The sequence below is a fragment of the Protomyctophum parallelum genome (genome assembly GCF_964188405.1).
Source record: "Protomyctophum parallelum genome assembly, chromosome: 2".
Taxonomy (NCBI): domain Eukaryota; kingdom Metazoa; phylum Chordata; class Actinopteri; order Myctophiformes; family Myctophidae; genus Protomyctophum; species Protomyctophum parallelum.
The window spans coordinates 16235112-16256727 of record NC_139699.1 but is presented as its reverse complement, the minus strand read 5'-3'; positions in this window follow the sequence as shown (position 1 = coordinate 16256727).

Here is a 21616-nt window from a genome sequence, read left to right as displayed (position 1 = left end):
CGTTTTCAAGGATTTACAAGCTCATAGCGCGCCACCGAGTGGCGCGCTATGAGCTTGTAGATCTGCTATTTTTTCAAAAATTATAACACCAAAAGGGGTTCCCGCCCAGAATGGGTTAACACATGTGCTACCAATTAACACGTTTCTCCTTTTAACAGTTTATTGTATTATGCTGTATAATATATATAGTCCCTACTTGTTTGCTTTCTTGGCCAGGGTTATTCCCCTTGTAAAACAGTTTACAATCTCAACGGGGGGGCCTCACCTGGTTAAACAAAGGTTAAATTAATTAATTAAATAATGTTGCCTTCTTATTGCGAGAGATAAAAAAAAAACACGATTGGACGTTCTATGATAGATGTAAAGTGTGTGTGTGCGTGCGTGCAACCGTGCATGTGTGTACAAAGCTTTATTCACAAAATAAAAAAAAAGTCACTGTGTGTGTGTATGTGTGTGTGTGTGTGTGTGTGTGTGTGTGTGTGTGTGTGTGTGTGTGTGTGTGTGTGTGCGTGAGTGCGTGCGTGCGTGTTGCGTGTGTGTGTGGCGGAGGGGAGTGTGGGAGAAGCCCAGAGCCTTTCCAGTGCTCACCTCCCTGTTCGTTCCGTTGACAAGCGGACCGCAGTAACAGCTAATCGATGGCCAGTGAGATCCCCGCACAGCCCCTCGCCAGGTTGATCAATATTCCTGGCAATTAGAATCCCCTATCTGCATGGTTATAGGGACCCCAGGGTGGGCTCGCCAGCCCACAAACACCCAATTTAGTCCTCAGCCTATCGCTTAAGCCATTCTGGGCGGGAACCCTTTTTTTGGTGTTAGCATTACCTACATTACCTGCAGACCTACAAGCTCGTAGCGCGCCACCGAGTGGCGCGCTACGAGCTTGTAGGTCTGCTATTTTCTAGGTCTGACCTAGGTCTACTGTTTTTGAACGACTGACATAGAAACATAGCTTTTTCAGAAAACTGAAATCTGATCTCAGGTCAGAATGGCTTAATTACTAAATCCTCCCTAATGTCTATTGGCAGGCAGCGGGCGTGTTAAGAGTGGCCCTGATGCCTGAGTGAACAGGGAGACCTTTGGACGAGGAGGTGGCTGCTTAAGATGCTCCCGTCCCTCTCCTCTTCTCTTTGGCCAGTTAAACATCTGATTTCACAACGAGGGCCCGACCCGGAATGATCCGCATATTGAGCGTCTGGTCTGGCCGACACACACCGCCCACACGGAGGGGGGGGGGGGGGGGGGAAGAGTGCTGGACAGTCTTTCCAAAGCGTTCTTTCAGCAGCTACAGTACCGGTTCAGTTTTTAGTCCATGAGCCTGCAGACCTCCGAAATGGGAACGTTAATATGTATTGAGTGGGCAAAACCATACCTATATTAAATTGTTCATAGGATCAATATAAGTAAATTAATATGATAACCCTTCCACAGTAGCCTAGTAGCCTTTTCTTTTTGCATATTTTCCTATATAATGCCTAATTAGATATATACATTTTTTGTAATACAATAAATCATTGTCTTTGTGTAAGTAATCAACTGGGCAAGTTTCATGGTGATAACAATTTAATATAGGTAATGGTATGGTTTTGCACACTCAATTCTGTGCTCTGACTCATGGACTAATAACTAAAAAGAACTGAACCGGTTCCCAACCGGTGGAAAAGAACTGAACCGGTTCCCAACCGGTGGAAAAGAACTGAACCGGTTCCCAACCGGTAGGAAAAGAACTGAACCGTTTCCCAACCGGTGGAAAAGAACTGAACCGGTTCCCAACCGGTGGAAAAGAACTGAACCGGTTCCCAACCAGTGGAAAATAACTGAACCGGTTCCCAACCGGTAGGAAAAGAACTGAACCGTTTCCCAACCGGTGGAAAAGAACTGAACCGGTTCCCAACCGGTGGAAAATAACTGAACCGGTTCCCACTGGGAACCAACCGGTGGAAAAGAACTGAACCGGTTCCCACTGGGAACCAATCGGTGGAAAAGAACTGAACCGGTTTCCAACCGGTGGAAAAGAACTGAACCGGTTCCCAACCGGTGGAAAAGAACTGAACCGGTTCCCAACCGGTGGAAAAGAACTGAACCGGTTCCCAACCGGTGGAAAAGAACAGAACCGGTTCCCAACCGGTGGAAAAGAACAGAACCGGTTCCCAACCGGTGGAAAAGAACAGAACCGGTTCCCAACCGGTGGAAAAGAACTGAACCGGTTCCCAACCGGTGGAAAAGGGTTCCTGAGAGGATGTTTGTGTGACTTTCAGAATAAGACTCCTGTCGTCATCTCACATTGACTGAGAATCACATGACGCCAAAATGAAAGAACATTATTTAGCACAGACCTTTCTGGCCAGGTTTACAGTATTGCTTTACAGTGTAGGACACATACAGTATAGGCCGTTCTTCCAGCAGGGTTGAACCGGTTCGGTTAGGGGTGCATACTTAGTTTAGACTAGTCATTGGTTAGACATGGGTTAAGGTTAGGTTTAGGTGTGCTGCCCCGTGGGAGGTTAGGTTTAGACTAGTCATTGGTTAGACATGGGTTAAGGTTAGGTTTAGGTGTGCTGCCCCGTGGGAGGTTAGGTTTAGGGTGAGGGTTTGAGATAGGTTGTAGTTGTAGGACTAATGACTGGTCTAACCAATGACTAGTCTAAACCAGGACTAATGACTGGTCTAACCATAGGAGGTCTTAAGTATGTTTCACCAGTTTCAATTGAAACGGGCCTCCACCCTCAGGGGGGCCTCAACAAAATAATGATGTCATAGGTATATGGAGGCCTCATATTTGGTCTTGAAACAGGCCTCCAGATTCCTAAGGCCGCCCCTGAGAACACACAAACACACCAAGCTGGCCATAGGGGGCGCTAGCTCCCCTCAAAGAGCCAAAATGCAAAATGCTTGTCATTCAGCCTCACTTTGAGTTGCTCAGTGGACTGTCTCTCACACAGCGATATGGAGAAAAATATCACACCCACGTGACGTGAGTGGCACTGTTATCACAATACATCACATTCCGTGCTCAGCCAGTCAGCTTGAGCACATTCCGCGCACGTGCGTACGCACACACACACACACACACACACACACACACACACACACACACACACACACACACAGCCTCAAAATACAACACAGCTCAGTGTTAGGGAACGCTGTAGCAATTTACAATTTAGGCATTTAGCAGACGCTCTTAATCCAGAGTGATTTACATTAAGAAAGAACAAAAAAGCATGGGAATACATCACATAAAAAGCATTTATCATGAAACATGCGTAAGCTAAGAACGTGTGGAATATCTATATTATGAAACGATATTATAAACTATACATATATACTATACTATGCTATACGTGTGGAAGACCCATAGATCCATAGACCCCAAGGTAGCCGCAATGAAGTAATAAATATAGCAATAGAGTTCAAAGGGTGCAGATGAAGAACAGCTGCACTAATTGACGTCGTTAAGGCGTGCATGGCAACAGTTTGTGTCGCGTGTGATGTCACACCAGAAGATATAAGATGATGCACCGTGTTGAAAATGACTGTAGACATCGAGAGAGACAGACAGACAGACAGACAGACAGACAGACAGACAGACAGACAGACAGACAGACAGACAGACAGACAGACAGACAGACAGACAGACAGACAGACAGACAGACAGACAGACAGACAGACAGACAGACAGACAGACAGACAGACAGACAGACAGACAGACAGACAGACAGACAGACAGACAGACAGACAGACAGACAGACAGACAGACAGACAGACAGACAGACAGACAGACAGACAGAGTGATGTTGTCTTGGACCGTTTCCAAAGCAGGAGGACCAAAGCGGGCCTGTCATGCTGCTGTAGCAGTGAGGAACAAACTGTATTCCTTTGGAGGCTGTGATGGAGGGACCTTCAACAACATGGGACAGATGGATGTCCATGTCTTCAACACAATGTCTTTATGCTGGAAGAAGTTACCTCCAGTGGAACCAGGAAGAGGAGACGGTCACCTTGAGGTTCCATCCATGTGCTTAGGCCACACAGCTGTGTTGGTTGAAGATACAGTCTACATCTGGGGAGGGGCGCCTTACTACAATGTGCTTTATGCATTTGATGTTGACTCCCACAGATGGTTCCAACCCATGGTTTCTGGGACTGTTCCAGAGGGGAGGTGCTTCCACTCAGCCTGTGTGTTGGAGAAGGTCATGTTTATCAATGGAGTATCAACCCAGACTGAACACACTAATGACATGTACAAGTTGGACACCAGCACAATGGTCTGGGCTTTAATTAACACCAGAGGAACTCCACCTCCTGATTCATCAGTTCACTCTGCCACCATCATTGGTACCAAGATGTTTGTATTTGGGGGCCGTGGGGACCAGGAGGTCTACAACACCATCAGAGTGTTTGACACAGAGACAAACGCCTGGCTGAACACACCTTCTGCACAACTTCTACCAGAAGGACGCTCGTATCATTCAGCATTTACCTACAATGGAGAGCTGTACATATTTGGTGGCTTGAACGAAAACCAGACCTTCAATGATGTGTGGAAATTCAGTCCAGAGACCTTCTCCTGGAAGAAGGTTGAGCCCAAGGGGAAAGGACCATGCCCAATGCGTGGTATGTGCTGTTGCATTGTGGGAGATCGTATCATCCTCTTTGGAGGAAGGAAAGGAGATCACACTATCTCTGATGAGCTGTTCATCTTAGACTTGAGTCCTTCTCTTAAGACATTATGTAAGCTAGAAGTTATTCAGTACGCTCTGGACCAATCAGAACTCCCACACGACGTCAGGTGGGAACTGGCAGCCATGGCAACCAACGACAACAACAATAAATAACAACCCTAGACCACATTCCAGACGAAGGAACAGCAGAAAGATCAAGAAATGATGGATCTGAGATTCAAACCTCAGGAGACTCCTTCTCTCCAGACAGGCTCTCTAACCATTCAGCTAGGCATCAAACAATGACAATTGTTCCGTCCAACACAATGCGGTGGAAACACAAACCTGTGTCTGTATGTTCCAAACTGAACACGGTGGAACTCTCTTTATTGTATATTTATTTCTATGATCTTTTTTTATTTAAAGGACCAAGATATCCTGGTACCTTTGCATGGCTTCCGCCGCAATCGGTGTATGGATGTGTGTGTGAATGGGTGAATGTAATGCACAGTCTATGTAAAGGTGTGTGAATGTGTGTGTGAATGGGTGAACGTAATGCACAATCTATGTAAAGGTGTATGAATGTGTGTGTGAATGGGTGAACGTAATGCACAATCTATGTAAAGCGCTTTGGATAAAGGCGCTATATAAATGCACCATTTACCATTTTATCTGGCACACAGCAAGCTAAAAGGAATCAACACACAAGCACGCCAGAGACCAGAATACTTCAAACCCAAACAAATAGTTAAAAATAGAACTACAAAACGCATGTTGGAGATTAAACAACAGATAACAGCCAGCACCAGCAACTGTGTTTATTTAATCACATGTGAAAAATGTGGCTTACAATATGTCGGAGAAACGAGTAAAACAATAGCTGCAAGGCTGAGACAACACAGATACAATATTAACAATGAAAAAAAGACAACTACAAGGATTGTTCAACATTACATGACTCACGGCATTGAAGCTCTAAAAGTATCTGGATTTCAACACAATCCCAACTGGACAGTAGGACAAAGACGTTTTAATGGAAAACAGTGGATTAAGAACCTCAACACGGATTTTCCTGGAGGTTTAAACATGCCAAAATATTAGACAAGTTGTTTTGATTTTGTACCAAAACTCCACAGCCATATACATGCTAAACACAGCCAACAATCAATGGAAATCAGACTTTGAATATAGGGGACAAATTAGCACATTCCACACCAAGCCAACCTGGGACACGAAGCAAGAGTGTACAGTGGACTGAAGTTAGCCTGGTTAATAAACCAGACCGAATCAGCCGTTGGCAAAAAAAAATTGCCTACCGGCGGATTTCGGTCTGGAGAGGCTCAATTGTACGCCCATTTTCTACACACGAAAACGTGTGCACCCAATAGGGACACGGTATGCAATATGGGCGGGCTTTGGTACAGTGACGTTCAATGCTTGAGACCTTTGACTGACAGTAGCTCTGACCAATTGCGTCAAAGAGAAAATGTTTCCCTGGAAATGAAATCCAAGCTGAGCCTCCCCAGACTAATATCCCGCGGATCCGTGCGATATTAGTCTGGTTTATTAACCAGGCTAGACTGAAGTCCCCTCAGTCAACCGCCGCCACTCTTGGCCCTCTCTCTCTCTCTCTCTCTCTCTCTCTCTCTCTCTGCCTTGCTCTCTCCCACAATGTTAATGTTAAGTTACACCTATTTTTATGTAAATAACATGGTAAAATGTGCAGCATTGGGAGGTAAAGGTGAGACACTTTAATTGTAAAGGGACGACAGGATGAGGAAAGGTGTTGTTGTTGCTAATTGTCGAGAGTAATGGCTGTGTGTGATATTGAACAGTCAAACTATTCGTATCAACATACGGCTGTATCAACAAAATAATGATGTCACAGGTATATGGGGGCCTCATATTTGGTCTTGAAACGGGCCTCCAGATTCCTAAGGCCGCCCCTGGGTCTAACCAATGACTAGTCTAAACCAGGACTAATGACTGGTCTAACCAATGACTAGTCTAAACCAGGACTAATGACTGGTCTAACCAATGACTAGTCTAAACCAGGACTAATGACTGGTCTAACCAATGACTAGTCTAAACCAGGACTAATGACTGGTCTAACCAATGACTAGTCTAAACCAGGACTAATGACTGGTCTAACCAATGACTAGTCTAAACCAGGACTAATGACTGGTCTAACCAATGACTAGTCTAAACCAGGACTAATGACTGGTCTAACCAATGACTAGTCTAAACCAAAACACTGTCTAAACTAAGTACTGCACCCGTTCGGTTATTCTTCCCTGCCTAATATGGAACCAGTTCAGAGTGTTTCCACTGAAAATAAATTGGTTCAGAAACCTAAAAGTCGGTTCAGAACTGGAACCAAAGAAATGGCTGCCGGTTCCGTGAAAGTACCAAGGTTCCAACTAAGAATTTACAGAACGGAACAGTTATAGAACCAAAGTTATTTTGGTAGAAAAGGGGCCATAGGCAGATGGCAGCACGTTGACTGATCGTGTTCTGTCAACTGCAAACATTCTAAAAACTCTCTTTGAGTTAAAATTAACTCTGGGGGAGTTGGCAGCATACAGTACACAGTATATAGTATACAGTAGCATAGTACAGTATATAATATAATACAGCACAGCACAGTATATCTACCTGTAGTCCTGCACTTCATGTTCTGCAGTGTGGAGCCTGTCCCTTAGTCTCTGTAGCTCTGCTTGGAGCCTCCTGTGGGCCTGTCCCGTCTTCACCACCAGCTGCTGCCGGGCCCTTTGCTGCCCTCCCTCCAACAGCAGGGCCCTCTCCTCCTGGGCCCTCTGCTGCCCTCCCTCCAACAGCAGGGCCCTCTCCTCATGGGCCCTCTGCTGCCCTCCCTCCAACAGCAGGGCCCTCTCCTCCTGGGCCCTCTGCTGCCCTCCCTCCAACAGCAGGGCCCTCTCCTCCTGGGCCCTCTGCTGCCCTCCCTCCAACAGCAGGGCCCTCTCCTCATGGGCCCTCTGCTGCCCTCCCTCCAACAGCAGGGCCCTCTCCTCCTGGGCCCTCTGCTGCCCTCCCTCCAACAGCAGGGCCCTCTCCTCATGGGCCCTCTGCTGCCCTCCCTCCAACAGCAGGGCCCTCTCCTCCCTCTGGGCCCTCTGCTGCCCTCCCTCCAACAGCAGGGCCCTCTCCTCATGGGCCCTCTGCTGCCCTCCCTCCAACAGCAGGGCCCTCTCCTCATGGGCCCTCTGCTGCCCTCCCTCCAACAGCAGGGCCCTCTCCTCATGGGCCCTCTGCTGCCCTCCCTCCAACAGCAGGGCCCTCTCCTCATGGGCCCTCTGCTGCCCTCCCTCCAACAGCAGGGCCCTCTCCTCCTGGGCCCTCTGCTGCCCTCCCTCCAACAGCAGGGCCCTCTCCTCCTGGGCCCTCTGCTGCCCTCCCTCCAACAGCAGGGCCCTCTCCTGCTGCCGGGCCAGCTCCTGGCCTGGGGGACAAGGGAACGTGAACAGATAACGTCACATAGTGTGCATTGATAAAAAAATGTATTTTCATGAGTATAAAAGTGTGCATTTATGGTGCTGCGACTGAGCGTGTGTAGAGCGAGTGGAGTGAGTCGTGTGCCTGTGCGTGTGTAGAGCGAGTGGAGTGAGTCGTGTGCCTGTGCGTGTGTAGAGTGAGTGGAGTGAGTCGTGGGCCTGTGCGTGTGTAGAGCGAGTGGAGTGAGTCGTGGGCCTGTGCGTGTATATAGAGTGAGGATCACGCCAAAGACCCTCCTGGGCTGTGAATTGAAGGGCGGTTTCATTGCAGGCGAGCGGCTGTGACTGCCGGTGACATCACATCACTCAAACAGGTGACCATCTCACATGTCTCTGTCTCTCTTTCATCCTTTTCTATACACAATTACACATCATGTCAATCTCTCTCTCTCTCTCTCTCTCTGCCCTTTCCACTGACAGACTCCAGGGAGTCCCCGTACTCCTCAGAGTCACAGGGAGTCCCCGTACTCCTCAGAGTCACAGGACTATCAACCTGACAGGAGAGAAAATAAACAGCCAATATATCTGTCAACGATCGCCGGACATTTCTATGTCTCACTGGTCGAATGACAACGACAGACAGTCAATTTCAAATGAATCGGATCGGAATTGGATGGAGAGAAAAAAAAAAATTGATCGCGACATCCCTATAGTATCTTCTTTTGTGATATGGCACAAGTGTTCTGGTCGGATCGGGAAAAATCAGTATCGGCAGAAACTCAAAATCAAATGATTGGAATCGGATCGAATGTGCGTGCAAAAAAGTACAAAAGGTATTGGCAGAAAGTACTCGTTATGCAGAATGTCCCATTTCAAGTTTTCAAATGTATATAAAGATCTTTTGAAAATAGCAGATCTACAAGCTCACAATGCGACCCATTGTGCGCTTGTAGATCTGCTATTTTCAAATGGCTGAAATGTGTCTGTTTTGTAATGATAATAATAATCAAATAAGTAATAATAATCAAAATCTACAAAGTAACTCGTAACTATATAAAGTTGTCAAATAACTGTAGTGGAGTAAAAATACAATATTTGCCTCTAGAATGCTGTAGTGGAGTAGAAGTAAAAGTAGTACTTAGTACAGTACAGTACTTAACCCATTTTGGGGCGGGAACCCCTTTTGTTATAATTTAGCTATTGAAAAATAGCAGATCTACAAGCTCATAGCGCGCCACCGAGTGGCGCGCTATGAGCTTGTAGGTCTGCTATTTTTGAAAAATCGAAGAACCACTGACATAGAAACATAGCTTTTTCAGAAAACTAACAAAATGGGTTAAGTGAATGTACTTTGTTACTTTCTTTCCACCACTGTAAACAGCAAAAACAAGAACAAAACAAATGTGTGGTCAAAAATAATAATAATAATAAGTATGGTATTGGTTAGTTATAATATAGCATGTATAATGTAGCATGTCTCTACCAGCCAGACTGCTGTCCCTGAGCTGGATGAGTCCAGACAGCTCCTCTCCACACACACACACACACACACACACACACACACACACACACACACACACACACACACACACACACACACACACACACACACACACACACACACACACACACACACACACACACACACACACACACACACACACACACACACACACGCACACGCACACAGACACACACCCACGCACACACACACACACACACACACACACACACACACACACACCCACGCACACAGAAAGCTGTCACCTTCCTGTCACAGACCCGTGGCAATGGCCCCGAGGTGAATAGGGAGGATGGCTGCCCAGAGCTCTCACAGATCTCCACCTGAGGGACAGCAGAGCAGAGGAGCAGCGGTGGTCCTCCTCCCCCTCCCCCTCCCCTTCCTCCCCCTCCCCCTCCTCCTCCTCCTCCTCTTAGCCCCCCCGGGGCCATCATCTACACACCTGCTGCACTCACTCTGCCACATGCATGGCCCCCTAATTTGGCATTTCCACAAAAGATGGCAAATATATCCCTTTCTGACCTGAGATCAGATTCTATAAACGTCTTCTACATCCTGACAGTTTTCTGAAAAAGCTATGTTTCTATGTCCGGTCGTTCTTCGATTTTTTTCAAAAATAGCAGACCTACAAGCTCTTAGCGCGCCACTCGGTGGCGCGCTATGAGCTTGTAGATCTGCTATTTTTCAATAGCTAAAGCATAACATAATGCTAACACCAAAAGGGGTTCCCCCCGCCCAGAATGGGATATATACTGTATATGTATCTGGCAGAGCAGGAACCAACCGTCCTGGTGGTGGAGAGACAGAGAGAGAGATGCTTCCTGACAGCTGTCACCTCCAATCAGCGCAGGGCTCCGCCTCTGATGTGTTAACTATTCAATTAGCCAGCACGCCACACTGAGCGGGTGGTACCAGCACCTAATTACCTACGAGACCTCGGGTGTGAACCAACGCACCGTGGTGTGTGTGTGTGTGTGTGTGTGTGTGTACGGATGACAGGTCACTGTTACTGTTGATGGTTCGCGCTTCACTGTGAACACGCCTGACTTTTACCCAGAGCACACATGTGCACTGTATGTGTGTGTGTGTGTGTGTCCCATTCCTCCACCCCATGCCCTTCCTCTCAGCACCAGTCAAACAACAACAAGCAAAAACAAGGCTGATGGTGTCGAGTAAAAAATATGGGTGTGTAAACATTAAATGGAAATAAAAAATAGTATAATTTAGCCCCGTTGGAAGAGGGGGGGGTCCGACCATCCCCCCCCCCCCCCTTCATCTCACACCATTAAAATAACGAGGTGTCACCGGGGCCCCCATTTCCTCTGCTCCCGACGCTGACACCCGTCAAGACAAATCTATATTTCATGGCCACTTACAGATGTATAAATAGCCAAACGAGGTGCTCTAACCATCTATAAAACAGCACTAAAAGGTTGCCAGAAAGATGGCGGGCGTCTCGAGCTCCGAGTCACGCCGGTAATCAATCTGTGGCAGTGAAAGGCGAGGAGAGGAGAGTAGAGAGAGAGAGAAGAGCAAGGCCGCGGCGTTGCATGGCGAGCAGGCGAGGCGTGGCGCGGCACAGCGAACAGGGGCCGTAAATCACGGCGTTGGCGACACGGCCGCTCCGCTGACACACGGCCACTTCAGCTGACACGGGGCGCCACCGACACCCTGATGGATCGCCACACTACACTCCATTAACGCATTCTGGGCGGGAACCCCCTTTTGTGGTGTTATAGCATTACGTTGTGCTTTAGCTATTGAAAAATAGCAGATCTACAAGCTACAAGCTCGAGTAGCGCGCTTACGAGCTTGTAGGTGTGCTATTTTTTTTAATCGTGAAAATGTGGCGCAAAACTTTGAATATATGTTATTTCAGAGCATTTCTAACTGAAAATCTTTGCATCTGGGGGGGGGGGGGGGGTGTCCCTGGAACAACATATATGTTCAGATGGGGGGGTCCGCAGCCTAATACAGATCATTCTGGGGGTCCACTGACATAGAAACATGGGTTTTTCAGAAAACTGTCAGGATGTAGGAGAACATTTTTCAGAATCTGATCTCAGGTCAGAATGGGTTAAAGGCAAACGGGCACGACGAGAGCTGACATAACAAACAATTAGTCACTGCTTTGGGTAACGGGACCTTCTGAGTGGCAGAACGGTGACAGACACTTTGTGTCCTGGATGACTCTGAAATGGTATTAAGGTCACTTTGCACTGGCCAACTTGTCTTGACGACATGAAAGCTACATAACTGTAGTAGTAACAACAAATGATTCGGGGCAGTTATTTGCTGATATTTATAGCCTATAACTATGACATTGCCTTGTTATTGAAATGAGCTATAGAAAATAAAAATAAACTGCCTTGCCGTGCCTTTACACACAGCTGGCCTATCTGGAAAGAAACCATAAAATGCCCCTGGAGAAATATATATTTCATTTTAGAACATTTCAACATACATATCATCAATTCAATTATTAATTAATGATGAACATACTAGATACTACAGTACACACAACAATACTACAATGGTACTCACCACCACGGAGGTTATGACGGTGCATCTGGCTTTGTCGGGCGCCGTCTACATACGCACACAATTGGCCCGTGTCCTCGTGGGAGGGGAGCCGGGAGGGTGATATTGGTCATTGCACATAAACGACGTCCTCCCGGTGGGGGCTCCTCACTGGAAGGTGAGTCAGTATAGAGCATATATGTCAAACTCAAGGCCCGGGGGCCAAATCAGGCCCGTACCGTGAATGAATTATCTTGGGGATGATATTGAATTAGTATTAGAACTGGCCCTCTGGTATATTGCACGGACCACCATAATACTACAAGTCCCACAATGCACTGCGAGTGTATTGTCACGTATCGAGGGCCCTCAAGCGCAAGCATGCGTCTTCTCTTCACTATTGATCAGCAGTGAAAGTATATCACTTGTGGTCAACTTTCAGCTACGCCTCTCCCCAAAAGTGGCCCGTCTGTTGAACCACAGTCCGGCCCCTCGACTTGTACCAATTTCTTTATTTTGGCCCACTGTGTATTTGAGTTTGACATCCCTGGTATAGAGCGTCGCAGTCCCGCCCCCTTTCAGAACAACGAGTGGCCCAGGAAATGAATCCCAATGCATTTTGACCATAGGCATTTCAAAAGGTATTTATTTAACCCATTCTGACCTGAGATCAGATTCTAGAAATGTCTATTACATCCTGACAGTTTCATTATTAATCCATTCTGACCTGAGATCAGATTCTAAAAGTGTCTTCGATTTTTCAAAAATAGCAGACCTACAAGCTCGTATCGCGCCACTCGGTGGCGCGATATGAGCTTGTAGATCTGCTATTTTTCAATAGCTAAAGCACAACATGATGCCAACACCAAAATGGGTGCCCGGTCAGAATGGGTTAAAGACCTTTATAAGCGTCGTACGAAGCCAACTGGAGTCGTGACAAATCATGACAATAAACACAATATTTTGGACCAAACAAATAAAAGTGTTGTAACCTGCCGTTTTTTTCAACTTTCTAATTCTTTGTTTGGCCAAAAATATTGTTTTTATTGTCATGATTGTCTATGAGGAAAATGAATGGGGATTTATTTTCTCGGGTCTCTCGAGGGGGGCGGGACTGCGACGCTCTATAGGATACGACAGCAGTGACGACACAGACATGTGTGTGGGGAGGAATCAATTGGCATAACAACTAGATTGGGGACAAAAAGGTGGTAAAATAATTCTAACATTTTTGGGGGGAGAAAAAACTGTAATTAATGACTCATGTAATGACAATGTACCTGCTGTAGTTCCTGGACGAGGCAGTGCTGGGAGTTGTAGTCCCTGTTGGAGTGGACATGGGAGCTTTTATACAGGGAGGAGTCTGCCTGCGTCTTCAGCGAGCGGTCGTCCTGCTCCTCTGCCTGCAGTGACACAGTGACACAGAGCGGTCGTCCTGCTCCTCTGCCTGCAGTGACACAGAGCGGTCGTCCTGCTCCTCTGCCTGCAGTGAAACAGTGACACAGAGCGGTCGTCCTGCTCCTCTGCCTGCAGTGAAACAGTGACACAGAGCGGTCGTCCTGCTCCTCTGCCTGCAGTGACACAGTGACACAGAGCGGTCGTCCTGCTCCTCTGCCTGCAGTGACACAGAGCGGTCGTCCTGCTCCTCTGCCTGCAGTGAAACAGTGAAATGCACACTTTATCTGATTGTTTATGTCATGTACTGTAAATCAGTGGTTCATGTCGTAAAGGAAGAGGTTCATGAATTATGGGGGAAGGTACATACTTCTCTAAAATGATGTTTCTCGTAATGCGCAGCATCTTGTGCATATTATGTTATAGAATGACACAAACTGTACAGTGCAGGATTCAAATAATGTGCAAACTACGTGAATACTAAACCATTTTCACACAACTGTGATTTTGCTGCTGGGCACAATGTGTGGTCAATAAAATGTCATTAAAACACATTTTGGGGCGGGAACCCCTTTTGGTGTTAGCATTATGGTATGCTTTAGCTATTGATTTTTTTTTATTTTTATCGAATAACGACTGACATAGAAACATAGCTTTTTCAGAAAACTGTCAGGATGTAGAAGACATTTTTTAGAATCTGATCTCAGGTCAAAATGGGTTAAACTTAATGTAAAAGCCAAACGGCCACTGTGTGAATACTGGTCACTGGAGGTCAGGCAGAAACAGAGGCCCAATAACACAACGCCTCCATCATATGAGAAATGGGTCTGCCGTGGAACCGTACCAAACCCCAAAATAGGTCCATTTGGGTTGCATCTGTACAACTCTCAGTTTAACCCATTTTGACCCGAGATCAGATTCTACAAAATGTCTTCTACATCCTGACAGTTTTCTGAAAAAGCTATGTTTCTATGTCAGTCGTTCTTCGATTTTTCTAAAAATAGCAGACCTACAAGCTCGTAGCGTGCCACTCGGTGGCACGCTATGAGCTTGTAGATCTGCTATTTTACAATAGCTAAAGCATAACATAATGCTGAACACCAAAAGGGGTTCAAATTAACATTTTCACAGTGCAGTGAGTAGTATATCATGGGCATGCAGTGAGAGATTCCATGGGTGTGTTTCCTGGGGTTGACGGAGAGAAGGAGGATCGGTGTGAGGAGAGTGGAGGGGTTTTTTATAGGGAGGAGAACCTCCTCAACGCCACAACAACCTGATGGAGCTATAAGTGCCTCCTCGTCAGACCTCCTCCAACCACTGGTACTGTTTGCTCCACCGCTGGGCTCAACACCCATTATTTCACCTACCCAACCCCCCCCCCCCCCCCCCCCCCCCCCAGTGCACACATACATGCAACCCCCCCCCCCCCCCCCAGCATGACTTTCCACTTTACCCCTTCACTGCACAGAGCCCCTCTCTGTCCTTTGTCTTTCTCTCTCTTAAACGCACGCACGCACAAATGCTTGCACGCACACTTTCACACAGATTTATGCATACAGGAGCTCTCCATTGTATGTGGGCAGGTAGTAGGTACATGTGTGTGTGTGTGTGTGTGTGTGTGTGTGTGTGTGTGTGTGTGTTCGTTCGTTCGTTCATGCGTGCATGTGCGCGCTCTCGCACATGTGGCCACACAATCCACACATCAATACAAACGTCACCTTCATCAAAACATCAATTCCTTCCTCTTCACTGACCTATGTAGGTAATCCCCCCCCCAGAGGGAGGGGCGGAGCTCTGCTGCTCTTCACACTGTAAGTGTTTTCTCATGGTGTCCCCTGTGTCGTCGTGTGTCTCAGTCCTGACTGCGATCAATAGAGGAATCAGAATGAACACTTAGTGAGGTCCCCATGCAGCCCCCGAGGCCCCGCCGCCCCGCGCCACGCTATACACCATGCTTTCTGATTCAACCTCTGGCCGAGAAGACCAGACAGAGACAGACCAGACGCTCATCATGACCTCCAGTCATCCGAGAGGACCAATTAGTGGCTGAATGATTCGACTCTATAGGCCGTTGCGTCGTGTTTTGCGACTGACCACGGAGTTGTTGCTTTGGATGCTCTTCACCCTATAGCGTCCCTATTTTGGACAAGTAATTATTAGGGCTGGGACTTTAACTGATTCATTAAGATTTTTTTTATTTTTAATTATTATCCCACTATTTTGTAACCCATTTTTTCACCCCTGTGTCAATTATCGAATGTGATCCTGGGCTCTACACACCCTCCACCAACCTAGTCCCCATATATGGGGGACATGGGGAGAGCAACGGACTTGAACTCATGCTTCCTTCATGCCCGAGTGTCCAAGTTGCTCCTTTACACCTGACAGGGGGGAGTTTCCCTGGTTGGACGTAGCGCATGGAAGGAACACGTTATTCCAACGTACAGTTCCTTTCCCCTCCATCAGGCCCGCACGGAACACGGAACAGAGATCAGAACACGGCACAGAGATCAGAACACGGAACAGAGATCAGAACACGGAACAGAGATCAGAACACGGAACAGAGATCAGAACACGGAACAGAGATCAGAACACGGAACAGAGACCATGCCCAGCGTCTCATTTGCCAACCAAATTTTGATTGGCAAATGTGGAAAGTGCAACCGAGCGCCCAATGTTAAAGCTCAGCTGCACGGGGTTTCCTCGTCATGAATCCACGGGTCCACCTGCAGTCCTTCCTCTTACCACTAGGGAGGGCCCAGTGCTTCAACATTGGAGCGCCTCACTGGCCCCTTGGTCACAAGTAACTATGAAATTGTGCATATCCCGTCAGTCAGTCATGCCCCATATATGGTTATGCCTCGTGACATCACGTGATGTCATCAATATTTAGCCCATATAAATACATCAATATTGGCCAGCAGTTTTGCAAACACAGGATATGTTAGTATTCAAAGTGCCTGCAGAGTAGGCTACACACACACACACACACACACACACACACACACACACACACACACACACACCAGGTCTCTGAGGCGGGCCTGGTACCTGGTACTGAGGAGCTCCAGGGATTTGGACAGAGGCTGCAGTCGGGTCTCCGCGTCCACGGTCCTGCTCTCTGCCTGCCGCAGTCTGGCCTTCAGCCTGCTCAGCGACGCTTCCTGGGAGAGCGCATGGCTTTTATTCTGACTAGCCTGGAACAGGCAGGGACAGATACAAGTTTGTAGTTACAACAATATTTTAGGGTAGCGGTTGTAACTTGGAAAGTCCAAAACCGTTCAGGAAAGAACCTGTATTCTCTAATGGATCCAATGTAGTTATTATTTAGTCACGAGCTCCTGTTAATACTTTTCATTGGTTAATATTTATAAAACAGATCTACAAAGTTCAGAATGTGTCACAGGCTCACAGCGCAATGCTTTGTGAGCTTGCAGATGAGCTATCTTTGCTACTTTTGGTATAGGACAAAAGTTCTTGTAGGACAAAATATGACATTCATTTGCAGAAAATAAAATAAATATGGAGATGCTATTCTACTATGCTAGTGAACTACAGTATAATGTAATGGTACAGTATGTACATGTAGCAGTAGTTAAACCTTTTCCATAATCATTCCACCTCACGTATGTCCAAAACTGTTACTTTTCAGGATTCAGATTTCAAAATAGTAAAACATATAGCCATTAGCCGAGTTTGTTACACTTTTGTGTGACACTGTAGTATGACAGTCCAGTCCAGTGGTCTAGTGGTGTACTTAAGTAAAATTATTTTTAAGGTATTTGTACTTTTCAGTACTTTTACTTCTACTCCACTACATCTCAGAGGCAGATATTGTACTTTTACTCCACTACAATTATTTGAAAACTTTAATTACTAGTTACTTTGTAGAGTTTGATTCTCATCACTAGTAAACATACATCAACCCCTTCGTTTCGGGCCATTTGAAAATAGCCGATCTACAAGCTCACAAAGCATCACGATGGAACACATTGTGAGCTTGTAGATCTACACAACTTACTTTTACACATAAGTACATTTTGAATTCCTTACTTGTATTGCAGTATTGATACTTTCACTTAATTAAAACATTTGAGTATTTTTTTCCACCCCTGACCTCCTGGTCCCTGACCTGGTCCTCTGACCTCTGACCTCCTGGTCCTCGGCCAGCTGGTCCCTGACCTGGTCCTCTGACCTCTGACCCCTGACCTCCTGGTCCTCGGCCAGCTGGTGCTGTCTGTGGCTGTGCTCCAGGTCGGACTGGAGGTACCCCGCGGTGGCGCGGCTCTGCTGCAGCCTGCTCCGAGCCTCCTGCAGCTCCGCCTGCAGCCCTGCCACCTCCTCCTGCAGCTCCACCTGCAGCCCTGCCACCTCCACCTGCAGCCCTGCCACCTCCTCCTGCTGCAGCCTGCTCCCAGCCTCCTGCAGCTCCGCTCTGCCTGCAGCCCTGCCACCTCCTCCTGCAGCCCTGCCACCTCCTCCTGCAGCCCTGCCACCTCCTCCTCCTCCGCCTGCAGCCCTGCCACCTCCACCTCCTCCTGCTGCAGCCTGCTCCCAGCCTCCTGAAGCCCTGCCACCTCCTCCTGCTGCAGCCTGCTCCCAGCCTCCTGCAGCCCTGCCACCTCCTCCTGCTGCAGCCTGCTCCCAGCCTCCTGCAGCCCTGCCACCTCCTCCTCCTCCTGCTGCAGCCTGCTCCGAGCCTCCTGCAGCCCTGCCACCTCCTCCTGCAGCCCTGCCACCTCCTCCTCCTCCTGCTGCAGCCTGCTCCCAGCCTCCTGCAGCCCTGCCACCTCCTCCTGCAGCCCTGCCACCTCCTCCTCCTCCTGCTGCAGCCTGCTCCCAGCCTCCTGCAGCCCTGCCACCTCCTCCTGCAGCCCTGCCACCTCCTCCTCCTCCTGCTGCAGCCTGCTCCCAGCCTCCTGCAGCCCTGCCACCTCCTCCTGCAGCCCTGCCACCTCCTCCTCCTCCTGCTGCAGCCTGCTCCCAGCCTCCTGCAGCCCTGCCACCTCCTCCTGCAGCCCTGCCACCTCCTCCTCCTCCTGCTGCAGCCTGCTCCCAGCCTCCTGCAGCCCTGCTCCCAGCCTCCTGCAGCCCTGCCACCTCCTCCTCCCGTCCCTCTCGCTGTGCCTGCGCATCCGCCTGCCACCGCTGCACTTCCCCACACATTGCACGCAACGCCCCCTGGTGGTCGGCCCGCTGTAACGCAGGGCCATGGAGAAAAAGGGATAATTAGCCAGTGAGTGAATGTGTTCTCGTGTTTGTTACTGCAGGGTTTCCCCAAAACCTGTTCAGCTCCAGACCCAGAAGATACATTTGGTGTCTCCCCAGACCCAAGCGTGTGTGTGTGTGTGTGTGTGTGTGTGTGTGTGTGTGTGTGTGTGTGTGTGTGTGTGTGTGTGTGTGTGTCAAGCCCTCCCTGGCCTCTGTGTGTGTGTGTGTGTGTGTGTGGTATTGCAGCTGTTCAACATACATAGGGACATACAGTAGGGCCATAGGGTCACAGGTCACAGAGACACACGTGGCCAGTCATTGTATCAAAATGTGTGCACACATTTTGATACCAATACTTTTGATACATTTTGAATTCCTTACTTGTAACGGAGTATATCTATATTGCAGAATTGATACTTTCACTTAAGCAAAAACATTCGAGTACACTTTTTTCCACCACTGAACTGGTCACCTGGTGGTCACCTGGTGTGTACCTGGTGGTCACCTGGTGTGTACCTGGTGGTCACCTGGTGGTCACCTGGTGGTCACCTGGTGTGTACCTGGTGGTCACCTGGTGGTCACCTGGTGTGTACCTGGTGTGTACCTGGTGTGTACCTGGTGTGTACCTGGTGTGAACCTGGTGTGTACCTGGTGTGTACCTGGTGTGTACCTGGTGTGTACCTGGTGTGAACCTGGTGTGTACCTGGTGTGAACCTGGTGTGAACCTGGTGTGTACCTGGTGTGTACCTGGTGTGAACCTGGTGTGTACCTGGTGTGTACCTGGTGTGAACCTGGTGTGAACCTGGTGTGTACCTGGTGGTCACCTGGTGTGAACCTGGTGTGAACCTGGTGTGTACCTGGTGGTCACCTGGTGTGAACCTGGTGTGTACCTGGTGTGTACCTGGTGTGTACCTGGTGTGAACCTGGTGTGTACCTGGTGTGTACCTGGTGGTCACCTGGTGTGCACCTGGTGTGCACCTGGTGTGTACCTGGTGTGTACCTGGTGTGAACCTGGTGTGCACCTGGTGTGAACCTGGTGGTCACCTGGTGTGAACCTGGTGGTCACCTGGTGTGCACCGCTCAAAAAAGAAGGTATATTCACTCGTGACCCATACTGTACAAACGGGCCCACAACCATATGTTTCTATTTCTGAGTGCAGTAGTTGTGTGTGTGAGTGCAGTAGTTGTGTGTGTGAGTGCAGTAGTTGTGTGTGTGAGTGCAGTAGTTGTGTGTGTGAGTGCAGTAGTTGTGTGTGTGAGTGCAGTAGTTGTGTGTGTGAGTGCAGTAGTTGTGTGTGAGTGCAGTAGTTGTGTGTGAGTGCAGTAGTTGTGTGTGAGTGCAGTAGTTGTGTGTGTGTGAGTGCAGTAGTTGTGTGTGTGTGAGTGCAGTAGTTGTGTGTGAGTGCAGTAGTTGTGTGTGTGAGTGCAGTAGTTGTGTGTGTGAGTGCAGTAGTTGTGTGTGAGTGCAGTAGTTGTGTGTGAGTGCAGTAGTTGTGTGTGTGTGAGTGCAGTAGTTGTGTGTGTGTGAGTGCAGTAGTTGTGTGTGAGTGCAGTAGTTGTGTGTGAGTGCAGTAGTTGTGTGTGAGAGTGCAGTAGTTGTGTGTGTGAGTGCAGTAGTTGTGTGTGAGTGCAGTAGTTGTGTGTGTGAGTGCAGTAGTTGTGTGTGAGTGCAGTAGTTGTGTGTGTGAGTGCAGTAGTTGTGTGTGTGAGTGCAGTAGTTGTGTGTGAGTGCAGTAGTTGTGTGTGAGTGCAGTAGTTGTGTGTGAGTGCAGTAGTTGTGTGTGTGAGTGCAGTAGTTGTGTGTGAGTGCAGTAGTTGTGTGTGAGTGCAGTAGTTGTGCGTGAGTGCAGTAGTTGTGTGTGTGAGTGCAGTAGTTGTGTGTGAGTGCAGTAGTTGTGTGTGAGTGCAGTAGTTGTGTGTGTGAGTGCAGTAGTTGTGTGTGAGTGCAGTAGTTGTGTGTGAGTGCAGTAGTTGTGTGTGAGTGCAGTAGTTGTGTGTGAGTGCGAGTGTTTGTTTTTGCATGGAGTGTGCATGTGAGGCTTCCTGGACAGACATGTGTAATGCGCTGCACACACACACCAAGACAGACATGTGTAATGCGCTGTGCTGCGCACACACCACATTACACACCGAGCGCCTCCCTGCAGCTCCACCGACACTTTAATGTCACCGGCTCCACTGTACAGTACATTAGATTATTAGACTCCAGAGTACAATATCCCAGATGGGATAATATTGTCCCCCCTCTGGCTGATGATGCATTACAAAAATAAGGGACTGGTGTAACAGATGTCTCTCTCGGGGTGAAAATAATAAATCACGCAACAAACTCGTAACTTGGTTGGGAAGTGTACGGCCATGAACACACACATCCACACCCACACCCACACACACACACACACACACACACACCCACAAGACACTCCACTGATGCATATACTCTCTTTATTCCAACTGAGCACCAAGCTGTGAGAGAGAGAGACCATGAAACAGAGCAGGGAATATTTAAAGAGAGAGAGAGAGAGAGAGAGAGAGAGAGAGAGAGAGAGAGAGAGAGAGAGAGAGAGAGAGAGAGAGAGAGAGAGAGAGAGATAGAGAGAGAATAGATTAGTTTGCATTTAACTTGCAAATATCATTAAGACCTGAGCACTAATTGTGTTGTTTTAAATGAGCGAAATCTGATAATGACTCCATTAGTGACTTGAGTGCAATGCTGACTCCCAGGGCTTTTAGAGAGAGATAGAGAGAGTAAGTAAAGAGTGGAGAGGAGAGGAACATATGTACTGAGTCTGAATAGAGAGAGGAGAGGAGAGGAACATATGTACTGAGTCTGAATAGAGAGAGGAGAGGAGAGG